Below are 11,071 nucleotides of genomic sequence, written 5' to 3' on the forward strand. Positions count from 1 at the left end.
CGTCAATCGGAAAGGTGTTCTTCTTCTCCTCGACAATGCACGTCCACATATGGCACGTTTAACGCTACACAAGATTATGGAGTTGGGTTGGAAAGTTCTCCCCCCACCCACCATATTCTCCAGATATGACACCATCAGATTACCATTTTTTTCGTTCGCTGGTTTAAACTTATTTCTGATTATCTTCAAATGAGTATTACCTTAAAAGTAACTGTGCAGCCCAATCTTTCATATAATTTACCACTTTTTACTGAGCTATGCCGGTTTCGAGGAATTCCATCCCTCATTAGTAAACCAGGATAAGGGCCAATGGAAAGATTTTTTTTCGTCATTTCATTCCAGACCTAGGGTCTATAATACAATCAGAGAGCTACGTCTTCTCTTCGGCCAAGATATGAATGAAAACTGGAGTACTGAGAATACAAGTGATGTGTAAAAAGATCTGGAGGAAATGATATGGTTGTGAACAATGTGAATGCTTTATTGAAGGGCATGTCATAGTTCAAGAGAAGAAATTGTAAGAAGTAGTCCAATAATAATGAGTTACTTAAATCTACTTTCCTCTGGATAAGAGTAACAGGTAGATTCGATAGAGGAAAGTCGTTATTATCGGGATCATCTAGTGGAAGCAGCATTACTTTGTTGTTTAATAAAATATAAACCAGGGATAAAACTTTTCGAGGTGATCGGACAGGCATAATGAAAAGATCATTGAACATACTGGATGCAAAGGTCTCGGAGATAAATGATAATTAGTGGGAAGGTGATGCATTCATATGGTTCTTTCTTAAGACTAGGTACTTTGACGACATGCAAAACGACCCTTAAGGAATGACATTCCAGAACTTGTACTCGATTATGGAAACTTTTGTTGAGGGTGAATATTGTAGAACAAAGGGAAAGGAGAGCTGTGTCATCGGCGTATTGAAAGAGATAAACTGGAGGCCGGGGAACTGTTATGTCAGCAACATACAGGATGTACAGTAGAGGAAAAATGACGGATCCCTGTGGAATGCCAGCATGTATGAAGAAGGGACGAGAATGAATACCATGGATGGAAATGGTTGCACGGTGATCTCGGAGAAAGAAAAAAATAAGTCTAATGTAGGAAGCAGGAAAAGACAAGCGTTGAAGGTTGTAGATCAGCCTCCGGTGCCAAACAGAATCAAAGGCTTTTTCAAAGTCAAATAGAATGAGGCATGAAGGTTTAGAGGTGTTGAAGTGATTTGTAATTAAATCGGAGAGCTTGATGAGCTGATCTGCAGTGGAGAGATGAGGGCGGAAACCTGCCTGGGTATGTGGAAACAATTGATTGTCTGCAATGAAAGAATGATGATGGCGAAAAGGATGCATTCAAAAGTCTTGCTGAGGACATTATTTAAACTGATGGGCCTATAAGAATCTAGTTGAACTGGTGCCTTAGATGGTTTCAGGAAAAGAATGATGGTTGAAAACTTCCAAGTGGTAGGGAAGAAACCTGTGCGAAGTAGAAATGTGTAGAATAAAGCCAATAGGGTAATAAACTGAGCAGGTGCATTGGAGAGATGGGAATAAGTGAGACTATCTGGACTGGGAGCTGAGTTGCGACGATGACGTAAGGCAAGTCGGACATCTTGAGCACTAATTGGAGCACATAGGGGGTTAGTTTCCTAAACATGGGTAAGAGAGGGATGAAGAGATGATCAGACAGTCGTAAGATGTCGGAGCAATATAAAAATCAAGGAGATGTGGTGGTGGAGGAGTAAACTGCGACTCAGAGTGTTGTGCAAAAGCAATGGCCTTGAGGAGCGTGGTAGCAGGAATCTGGCCATCCACAAAGATAGGATAGGAGAGGGAGAGATACTGGCCAGTGAGGATGCGAAACTGAGAGGAGGAAGGAAAATGACAAAGTCTGTTGCACGGGTAATGCCAATGGCGACGTTTAATAGCTTTAATGAAATTTCTGGCTGTGTGTTGGAGACCTGTGGATTGGTGCAAAACAAATGGATCATGGGAATGGCGATAGTCATGGAGGAATGAGTAGGTACGGTGAAGAAGTGTGATGGCTTGTTGGGGTACAGAGGGACGAAAAGTATATGACAGCAAAGAGGGGATCGAGCGAGCACCTGCAGAGGAAACAGCTGATGTCAGAGTAAGTTCAAAGGCATCAACACTTGAAACAGTGGTAGTAGGGTCAGGGTCGGAAAGAAGCGAATGAAGATGCTTCCTGTAATCATTTCAGTCGGCTTTATGGAAATGATAGTGAAGTGGTCGGTAGGGTGGTGACACGGGAGAGGAGCGATCAGCAATACAAACACATATGTGTAGATAATCACTCCCAACAGGACAAAGTAAGGAAACGAACAGTAGGGAAGAAACTGGGATAGAGACAATAACGACAGCTGGAGCAGTGTTGGAGACAGGACGGCTTGGAGCAGGAATGGGTATCATGATTTTAGAAGTATCATTGAACATGGTGAGAATTCGTTGAACCTCAGACGTAGTTTTGCTATGAAAGTTGATATCGGCAAGAATAACGTAGCTGCAGAAGAGGCGATTAACTGCAGAGAAGAAAGTATGAGTGAGTGATTCACCAGGGTGAACACAGATGGTGACAAATGTAAGAAGATGTGATGGGGAATAAGCTGTGAGAATAAAGTGTTCAGGATAATTATTCGATGGAAGAGTATGGAGGTGAAAAGGAAGAGCAGCCCGACTGCATACTGCTACACCTCCTCGGCCTACTCTTCGGGGATGATCGTGCCAGTGAAAGTGAAAACCAGATAACTTAGCAACTTGAGAAGGTTTTCAGGAAAGTTTCATTGAACAGTACACAATCGTAAGCAGTCTCCTGGAGAAGAGGTGTGAGTAAAAGCTTACTGGCGAAAAAGGAACGAATGTTAAGGAAGAGAATGTTTATCATTCTGTCGTGACTCGACAAGGTGGTGCATGGTCTCATAGGCGACTAAAATAGAAATGAGAATTGAGAACTGAGGCTTGGAGTTGAATTTGAAACACGGTCTTTGCAGCATAGTATATGCTATCCAAAATGAAAGGACAGTGGAATGGATGGATATTCTGTAAAGCGATGGTGAGAAAACGAGTAGAACAGAGGTTGATGGTGGTGTAAAGGTATTAGTAGAACTAACAGGTGCGACTGAAGGAGAAGGTGTGGCTTTGTATATTTGGGCTTTTGTGCGGTCGTATTTACAGCAACCAAAATGGAAGTTGACACAAATTTAAATTTTCATGAGTCCAATACACTGACATACAAAAAAAAGTTAGATTTGCTCATTTTGAGTCTTTTTTTTAAGGAGTCAGAGCTCACAAAAAAAACTATAATTTTGAGGTTTGGGAGCAATTACTTGGCCGTATTTTGACCAATTTACGTAGGATTTGGTACACATATATTTTTCTTCAGGTCCCACACATTGATAAAAAAGTATGAACTTTTTCATTTTTAGTAATTACAGTTGAGTCAAGATCCCACAAAAAGCATAATTTTAGAGTTTTTTGACAATTACTCTGCCGTATTTCGGCCAATTTGCATTGGATTTGGTACAAAAATAACGTTTAATAGGTCCCATACATATACATACAAAAATGTAGGATATGCTCATTTTTGATAATTGTAGGAGGGGGCAAAACATCAAATAAATCCGTACTTTAAGGGGTTTTGGTCAATTACTTGGCCTTGTTTGACCAATTTAAATGGAATTTGGTAAATAGGTACTTTTCTACAGGTAACACAAATTGGCAAACAAAAGTATTGGACTTTCCTATTTTTAGTAATTATTTTGACAACTAATCCGACGTATTTCGGCCAATTTGCATGTGACTTAGTACAAAGATACTTTTCTACAGGTCCCAAACACAGATATAGATAATTTTGGAAGTTCTGTTTTTTCAGCGAGGAAAGGACAATTTAGGGTTTTCGTGGACTATTCATGTGAATATCAACCAACTTACACTGGACTCAGTAGAAAAATACCTTCTTACTGGTCCTAAGCAGTGATATACACAGTTTACGATTTTTCTGGTGCCAAAATTGCTATGTTGGGGTTGCGTAGCGGAGAAAAGTTGGCCTCTTTAATCAATAAGTTATTTTTGACATTCGAGGTAGTATGATATTTCTAAGATGTACCTCTAATTTTATTAAGAATATTTTTCATTCTGAAAGATATCCTTATTTTTTGTATAGATAGCTTATTGTGGGTCAGAATTTATGAACAACTGATTAAGAATTTAACTTCTACATTCTGGAAATAATTTCTGTTTTATTAATTTTTGACTTGTACATATGAAATAATAAAATACCAAAGGAAAAATATCCTTATAATTCTTCATATTCAATTTAATTTAATATGCTGTTTGTGCCATCTGTTGAGCAAATATATAATTACATAACTATTGATTATTTTACATAAGTTTCGGCCTAAGCGCTTGTTTAGAAAACCAAGTAACAGGTCTGAACGTTTTGGCACCATGTATTTAAAACGAGGATCCCGAATATATGCTCCATTAAATTCCAATTTTCGCTACTCGAAGAACAGAAAGTTCATATTCATATTCCATATGATCCTTTGCTTTCTTCGGGATCACTTAAGCAACGTTTGGAAGAATGTCTTTGAATCTATTCTCGAAAAGAAAAGAAGTGTATTATTAAATGTAATTTAAAATGGTACCAATGCATTATATAACATATATATAGAGAGTAAAAGAGTACAACGCTCAAGCATATGCACAATAAATAATTTATTAAAACAGGAACCAGCCCTAAAATGACTCTATATGTTTTAGTGTTCTTACGTGACTATTTCAGTGAGTTTTCTAACAATAGACGATTACCATAGCAGATTTCTCTACTCTTGTGAGCGGTGATTTATTCTACTGACTTTTCGGACCTCGCTTGTTAAACGCGTGTTTACACGAAACTTAAGGCACAAAACTGACTCAGTAAATAATGGTTGGCTGGAAAAAAAAGCCAATGCAGCAGTAAACTGTTGAAAAACATGTAACATTCGACTGAGTGCATATGAACTTATATAGTTTAAAATTTATTCTCCATAAATGGACATAGAAAACTTAAGAAACAAGATAATTAAAAATTGTTAATTTAAAAAGGGTAATGGTGATCGTTTGTTTTTTGTTTGAAGTTACGTACAAAGCTACACAATTGGCTATTTATGCTTTGCCCACCACTGGTATTGAAATCCGGTTTCCAGCGTTGTAAATCCGCAGACATACCGCTGTGCCAGTGGGGATCGTTAAAAACGTACAGAAACAAGTTGAATCATAATGCAAATATTATATTTTCAAGCCTACAACTACAGATTCTAAGAAACTAGGTTGTAAGTAGTGTCTACATCATTTTCTCACTATTTCCAGCCTAGTTTTCTTAGAGTATCTAGTTGTACGCTTGAAAATATAATCTTTGCATTTTGATTCAATTTGTTTCTGTATTTTTGTCGACCCCCTATTCCTCTTTATAAAGTAATAATTTTTAATTATTTTGTTAACTATTACTTTCGTGAACTAGAGTTTAGTACAACCGGTTCTATGTCTTGATGTGATTGAAATGAAAATAACAATTAAAAATCTAATTTGGGCAAACTAAGCAGTTTAAAGGAACTTTAACATTTATTAATTTTGATTATGTTATTTTATATAAATAGATTATCAATTGGTTGGTTATTTTAGAACAAAGCCACATTGGGATATCTGCTGTGTCCACCACGAGGAATCGAAACCTATATTTTAGTGTTTTAATTCCGTAAACTTAACGCTCTCCCACTGGGGAATCGATCGGAAGAGATTGCGAGCCTCTATCTTCCAGAAATCAAGTTGAAAATAAACCGAATATGCCCATTACTCTAACCAAATTCAAAGATTATCACGAGTAATTGCATTATTTACATTATCTAGGGTAACCAGACATTCAGGTTTTACATTGTTGTTACGATAGATGTTTTCTGGATGCCTCAATGTCACAGCTTCCATATTTATTAGTAATCTAACGTTATTATGCTTGTATTCAATACTTAATCTGTCTTACAACTGCAAATGAGCAGATAAGAATTTTTTTACTGAGTAGGAAAAAAATCACACAGCTTAGAACGACTCAGAATAGCCTTTACTGCTTCTTCTGAATGTGGCTATAAGGCAGGCTGCAGCAGACATATTACTATTGTACTACACGACACGAAAAATGTAATTTTGTACACGCTAAAACATAGAGACAGCGTGTGATGTTTATGGACAATGTCAAATTTTGAAGCCTTAGGGCATAAATAGACATGCACAACTGTTGCTCAGAACTATACAACAAACTCCAGGCCAACAAAAAGCCGCTCAAAAATTTTCATTTGTTAGAGACATATCTATGGCAGATATAATGTAGGTAAAAACCTCTCTTTGTTTTCACCTGATGATACTTATTATTTTCATAATCGTTCATAATTTTCGCTAAGTGTGTCATAGTTTTATGATTTGAAAATCTAGGGTCATTATACAAGTTAGGTTAAAGTATCGTTTACGCTAAAAACAGGACTTTGTCCTCAGTTTCATTTCCATCTATTTATTGATAGCATTGTGCGTGCACATGATAATTTTAACATAATATTTAGAGACGTGTTGATCCATCTCTGCTGCCCCATTCCCTAAATTAAACTATTACAAATTTAAAAAACAAGTCTTAAAGCCAACCCTTATAATTCATATAGTTATCAAGGTTTCTCTTAAAAAATTTTAAATGTACTGCCTCCATAACATCCGAAGGCAATCCCTTTCCAGGGGCCAACCACCCTGTTAGAAAAATAAAACTGTCTTAACTGAAAATGACTCCTACTTTGCCAAAATTTACATTTGTGTTCCTTAGTTCTTCTATACTCGCCGTTAATTATGGAAAAAGATGATGCATCAACACTATCAATTCCATTTAGAATCTTTAACACCTGAATCAGATCTCCTCTAACTCTTCTTTCTTAAAAAAGAAAACAGTTTCAAAGATCTTAATCGCTCCTCATATGACAAACCCTCCATCCCAGGCAACATTCTATTAACCCTCCTCTGAACCCTTTCCAACAATTCAATGTCCTTCCTAAGATAAGGAGCCCAAAACTGAACAGAATACTCTAAATGTGGCTTAACCACTGACCTATACAATGAAATTATAACCTCTTTAGATATATATTCAATACTTCTGTAGACACAACCTAAAATCCTATTTGCCTTACCACTAGCAACAGCACACTGCTTGGATGGTTTAAGAGTCTGATCAATCATTACACCAAGATCCCCTTCCTTTATGACACTGTTAAGGTTATTTCTATCCAAATTATACTAATAATTTAAATTATGATAATCCACATGCATTATATTGCGTATATTATAATTAAAATCCATCTGACACTCACTAAATGATGTAATCCTTTTGTAAAACAGCAGTATCCTCTTCACAGTTGGCAATACCCAAGACCTTAATATCATCAGCAAATTTAAGCAATGAATTGACCATTCCTTCATCTATGTCATTGATGTAAATCAAAAAGATCAAAGGTCCTAATATTGGGCCCTGAGATACCCACTTATGACATTAATCCAGTTTGACTGAACTCAATTTATAACAATCCTCCACTTTCTTTCATCAAGCTAGTTTTGTATCCAATGAGATAACATTGAGATAAACTTTTTAACAAGCCTTTTAAGTAACACCTTGTCAAATGCTTTCTGAAAATCCAGATACACAACATCCACACCTGCACCCTCATCAACACAAGCAGTAGCCTTTCAAAGAATGTCAAAAGATTAATAAGGCAAGATTTTATCCTAGTGAAACTATGCTGACTATCCAAAAACAAATTTTCGGTCTTGTTGAACGACTTTAGAAAGCGTCTTTTATCAGACTTTCCAAAACTTTCCCACAACTAATGTAAGACTAACAGGCCTATAATTACTGGGACAATTTTTATTACCTCCCTTAAAAAGAGGAGGGATATTAGCTAATTTCCAATCCTTTGTTACCTTCCCACTATTCAAGGACTTACAAAAATAGCAGTAAATGGCTCACATATCCAATCCTTAACCTCCTTCAAAACCCATGGGGATATATTATCTGGCTCAGGAGCCTTGTCATTTTTTAAACTTCCCAATGTTTTATTAACAAGCTCAGAATTAATGCAATCATATTGTCCAATTTTGATTCCATCTATCAATTGATCAAAATGAGGAACATTGCTAAAATCTTCATTGGTAAAAACTGAAGAAAAGGCAGAATTTAATAACCCAGCCATTTCATACCAGTATAAAGCATATACTTTATCTTTAGAAACTGTCCCGTGTCTATCCATCGATACGTATCGCCATCTGTTGGCTTGAAAAGATATTTAAGTACATGCATGATATGTTTACCATTTACGAAAAATATGTATGTATTTATCGGAATATGAAAAGCAGATACCCACAGACCAGTCATGTAGGCTGGAGAAATCTTGTAGAGATAGTTCGAGCCTTATAAGGCGCTAGCCCCGCTGACGTGATCAGGAAGGTAGATAGTAGACGAAAAAGTTGCTTTTTAGAAATTTTTGAATTGTTATACTGGAAATGTTAGCGACGTTTTTAGCGTATTATTAGTATATATGCGCATAATATATTATAACCAATACTTTGAATGGGCGGTTTTTCACTTAGGAGTTCAATAGGTGGTTTTCGGCGCGTGAATTATTTGAAAACCTTGTTGATCCCTACTATTAAGTACTACCATACTTAATAATATTAGAAGTTAACAATAAGTCTAAAGTAGCATTATTTCTAGTAGGTTCTTTTACCAATTGGTGAAGAGAACTATCTTGAACAGTCTCCCAAAACCTTTCTCCCTCATGGTTTGACTCTAGCATCTCCCAATCCATATGCTTGAAATTAAAATCACCCATAATTATGACCTCGTTAACAGCTTAAATCTTAATCTCACTGTCAAGTTTCTCGCTAATTTTATCAGTATCATTTTGTGGTCTGTAGCAAATTTCCACTAAAAGCCTTTTCTCTTCATATCCGATAATAGAAACCCAAATGGATTCAATCTCCTTGCTATTATCTTTAATATCTTCAACTTCAACAGGATGTAACTCACATTTACCTATAAAGTCATTCCTCCCCTCTCTTTAGTACTCTATACCGATTAAATACCATATAACCCTGTATTTCAAAGAAATTTCTGTCCTCAGAATCACCTACATTTAACACTGTTTCAGTTACTCCCATTATATTGAAATCCTCCATTCCTACCAGGGCCTAAGGTCATTTATTTTATTTCTTATACTTCTAGCATTACATTAAAACCTATCCTTAGAACTACTTCTGTACTTATTTTTTATGCCAACTTTTCTCTACATCTTTTTTTTTTTGCATTTAGTTTATCCTGGCTCTCACCACTGTCTAGTCCTAGTTTAAATCTTCTCTTATAGATGAGTTAATAGCCCTTGCAAACAATCCATACTCTACCCTAATTAAATGTAAACCACACATTTCAAAAACTTCCTTCTTCCATTGAACTGATCACACTAATCCAACCAGCCTCTCTGCTCAATTTTACATAATAACCTAAGCCTAGCATTTAGCCCTACTGACCTATTCATAATTTCATCCCCACAATTAATTCTTGGCAGTATTCCTGACACAATTATGGCCTTTTTCTTTAAATTATCAACCCCTTGTACTTATTAATTAGCTCATCTGACCTACCTTTCCGTACATTATTAGCCTCTACATGTACAACAAAAACTGCATCATTGCTACCCCCTTTATTATTTTTCTTGTTGTGTCAGTTATATCCTCTACCCGTATCCCTGGTTAGCATAACTCTATCCTATCCATCTGCCTTGTCAAGGAACACCTGTATTTATAACCTCCTTAAGTTTATCACTCACATCCTTCTCTGACCCTTTTGTTTTCCTTCCTTCCAACAGTTCCTCTTCTGCACAAGCCAAGGTCTGAAATCTGTTGCTCAGTAGAATAGGCTCAATACAATTAAATCCAATAATTTTAGTTTTATATCTAATAGTACTATTTCTAATTTCCTGAAAGCCATTGTTAGCTGATGTATCCCTTGCAGGTAAAAGCTTAAGCTCCTCTTGAAATCTTGCTGCCATTTCCCACAGTTTATACTTCTCTTTATCTATTGCTGGCTATCTGGATACAAATTTATTACAGGTTTTATTTCAAATTCGCAACAACCCTCTTGAGAACAAAATTTAATGCTAATCGATCTTATTTAGGTATGCAAGAAACAAAGAGTAGCATAACATTGCTGAACAAATTAGAAAGTACAAGATATATAAGATATATTGGAAAACACACTGAAGCATCTGGATTCTAACATACATTTGTTTCAGTGTAATTGTATTAGGTGGTGTTTATAAACAAAGAATTAAGTAGCCTAAAAGCTTTGTAATAAAGACAATGGTTAACCACGTTTTTCAAAAGCAATGGCATCTAATATATTCAAGCAAATTTCCTGAGGCTTTTAGCTTCATAATTCTTAAAAATTAAGAAAGAAGCTAACAAAGGAAAGAATGATCCTGTAAAAAAGTATCTGCAATAAAACAGACTCTTCAGCAGAATTATGTAACCATCAGAAAATGTTATTATCGATAAGCAACTTGTCGATTCTATGGCAGATGCACCTTTAAACACTATATATTCTGAGCAAGTTTTGAAAACATGGCATCAACATTTGGGCTTCTTCTGACAGTGAGACTCCTTTGTTTATAATATGCAAGAAGAAAAAGCAAGCAGCCAAGAGATCAAAACTATGGAGAGAAGGCTATACCGAACATATATATGGGTTAGAAAAAAAAAAGAGTGGCTGCAATGCAACTTCAAGATGTCCAAGACATTACTGATTCTGTAACTAATAATATTGGGTACAGTAAAAATAGGTAGAGTTGAACTGCCACCCATAATAGTCTCCATAAGAATTGATAAAATTTTAAAGGGACAAAAAGGAGCTTATTAGCCCATCAAAGCCTTCCAGCTCCCAACTATAACCACTCCTTACTATTCATGTATTCATCCAATCTTTTCTTAAACTCAGTTA

The sequence above is a fragment of the Limulus polyphemus genome, unplaced genomic scaffold (genome assembly GCF_000517525.1).
Source record: "Limulus polyphemus unplaced genomic scaffold, Limulus_polyphemus-2.1.2 Scaffold3, whole genome shotgun sequence".
NCBI lineage: Eukaryota > Metazoa > Arthropoda > Merostomata > Xiphosura > Limulidae > Limulus > Limulus polyphemus.